Below are 3,350 nucleotides of genomic sequence, written 5' to 3'. Positions count from 1 at the left end.
TTATATTTTTTTCCAGAATTAAATGTAAAATATAATAAGAGCATTTGCTTAGACAATAATTTCCAATTATTTAAAAAGAACTACTCAATAATATTTCATTTTAAAATAGATGAATGACATGTTTTCTGGGAATTTTGCCAGGGAGGGTCTTGCTGGATCAATGTTTGTGAAGAAATTGTTGTAATTAAGAAAATCTGTAAGAGTTATCATATTAGGTTCAATAATATAATATTGCCATTTTTGAATCCACATAAAGTTGAATTTCAGCAATTTCATATGATTTAATTTAAGTACCTTTTATTTACATATTGAAATGCAATAGCATCAAATCAATTGAATTATTAATAGAATGCTAAAACAATAAGTTGGTTATTTGTTCTGTTATACATTACTTTTCAGTACATGCAATAAATTTAGAAATCACACAAATATAGTATTGTGATCTAATCAGATGACAGATTAACCTTTACCTTTTTCTAGTGCCCCTCTCTCTACCCCAGGAGATCTATCATAAACACTAAATAGGCATGCTTTTGTGTTTTTTTCTGTATATCTATACACACACACACACACACACACAGGTATTTTATCAATTTTCCCCAATAATACACAATTTTCTACATTTAAGTTTCTTATTTAATACCTCATAAAAATATATGCATCTGTGCAAGTCATCCAATATTATTTGAATTTAGTATTATGACAACCTAATGTTCTATAGCGTTAAAGTAGTAGGTATGTTACTTTCATTAATTATTAACTAACCATGAGCATTCCTTGGTAAAATATTGTGTGTCAGACATAATTTTATTTAGGATAACCATCATTATAGACTGACATGGAAATAAAAAGAGAAAAATAATGTTTGAATAGAAATATAACCCAGCAGGCTTGGAGTGGTGATTCATGCCTATAATCCCAGAACTTTGGGAGGCCAAGGTGGGGGGATTGCTTTAGCCCGGGAGCTCAATACCAGCCTGGAAAAAAATGGCAAAACCCTGTCTCTGTCAAAACAATATAAAAATTTGCCAGTTGTGGTGGCACATGCCTCTAGCCCCAGCTACTCTAGAGGATGAGATGGGAGGATCACCTGAGCCCAGGAAGTTGAGGCTGTAGTGGGCTGAGATCACACTACTGCACTCCAGCCTGGGTGACAGAGGGAGGCCCTGTGTCAAAAAAAAAAAAAAAAAAAAGAGAGAGAGAGAAGAAAGAGAGAGAGAGGGAGAGAGAGAGACAGAGAGAGAGAGAGACAGAAGAAAAGAAAGGAAAGGAAAAGAAAAGAAAACAAATATAACCCCAAATGTGGTTATCTAAGCTATTTTTTAAGTCTGAGTTTTTGACAAAATATTCCATTATTTATTACCATTTAGAAAGCTTGGCTCAGGCCAGACGCAGTGGCTCACGCCTGTAATCCCAGCACTTTGGGAGGCCGAGGAGGGTGGATCACGAGGTCAGGAGTTCAAGACCAGCCTGGCTAACACGGTGAAACCCCATCTCTACTAAAAATACAAAAAATTAGCCAGGCGTGGTGGCAGGCACCTGTAGTCCCAGCTACTCGGGAGGCTGAAGCAGGAGAATGGTGTGAACCCGGGAGGTGGAGCTTGCAGTGAGCCAAGATCACGACACTGCACTCCAGCCTGGGCCACAGAGTGAGACTCCATCTCAAAAAAAAACAAAAAAAAAAAACAAAAACAAAGCAGGCAAGCAAGCTTGGCTCAAAGTTGTGTCCTCTGTAACTTCTGAGGCAAAAAGTGCTGTCTGACTCTACCTTTTTCTAATTACTCAGATTTATAATTTCTTGATATTGTTATTTGGTGGATTTTTAATGTTAGATGTCATGAAAAAGTTCCAAAATTGTTTGAACAAAGAGATATACTCTATGGTAATGAGACTATTTTATCTGAGGCAAAATTTTTGTAAGGGTGGAATGTTTTCTGTCTCTGTGGTAATCTCCTAATTGACACATATCATAAAAATTGGAGGTTTAAGAATGCCTTTTTAAAAAAATTATTGAGAGTTTATTAAAGTCAGCATATAATTAGTTGCATGTATTTAAAATGTATAATTGTATAAATTTTGACATATGCATGCACTTGTGAAAAAAACCTAATCAAGATAGTGAACATATCCTTCACACCCAAAAGTTTTCTGACTCCCCTGTGTACCCTCATACACTGCCCTTTTGACCTACTCTCTCCTCTCATCACCAAGTAGCCACTCACCTGCTTTGGATCACTATAGATTAGTATCAGTCTCATGAATTTTTAAATATAAATAACAATATGTGTACTCTTTTTTGTTAACTTCTTTCACTAGTCATAATTATTTTGAGATTAATTCTTGTTGCTGTCTTTATAGCTGAGTGGTATACACCACAATGTGCTTACATTTTTACTTCCTCAAGATCACTTGAGTTGTTTCCAGTTTGATAATATTACAAATAAAACATTTATAAATGTTTGGATAAATGTCTTGGTATGGTTATAAGCTTTCATTTGTCTTAGGTTGATGCCTGGGAATGGAATAGCAGGGCCATGTATGCATGCATGTTTAGGTTTTGAAGAAACCGAGATGCGAATTTTCAAAATGGTTGTGCCATATGGCATTCTTGCTAAGAAATTATGAGAGTTCAAGTTATAACACAACCTCATCAACACTTAGCGTGGTCCATGTTTTTAATGTTTATCATTCTAAATAGTAGGTATTATCACTTTATGATTTTAATTTAAATTCTCTAATGACAAAACATGTTGAACACCTTAATATATCCTTATTTGGCAAAATAATATCTTTCCAGGAGTGTCTCCAGAACTTTGACCCATTTCGTATTAGGTCATTTGCTTTCATAATATTGAGTTTGAGAGTTACATATATATATCTAGATATAAATCCCCTATCAGATATGTAATTTTACAAATATTTTCTCTGTCACAGTTCGTCTTCTATAGTCTTAACAGTGCCTTTCAAAGAACAATGCTTCATTTTGATGAGATAAATTTAATGAATTTTGGTTTTTTATGAATTTTACTTTTGGTGTATCTAAGAAATCTTCACATAACAATGGTCAAAAACTTCTAGAAGTTTTATAATTTTATGGAATATATTCAGGATTAGAATTCATTTTGAATTAATTCTGTATATGGACCAAATCACGCGAACCAAATCACGTTCGTTTTATGCACATAGATATCCAATTGCTCCAGCAAAATTTGTTGAAAGATTTACAGCTTCTCTGCTGAATTGCCTTTGCAACTTTGTTGAAAATCAATGGAATATATATAAGTGGGCTATTATCTGGATTCTCTATTCTATTTAATTGATCTGTTTGTCTATCTTATCATGAATGTAAT

The sequence above is a fragment of the Pan troglodytes genome, chromosome 14 (genome assembly GCF_028858775.2).
Source record: "Pan troglodytes isolate AG18354 chromosome 14, NHGRI_mPanTro3-v2.0_pri, whole genome shotgun sequence".
Taxonomy (NCBI): domain Eukaryota; kingdom Metazoa; phylum Chordata; class Mammalia; order Primates; family Hominidae; genus Pan; species Pan troglodytes.
The sequence above is the reverse complement of the archived record's forward strand: the minus strand, read 5'-3'. Positions refer to the sequence as shown.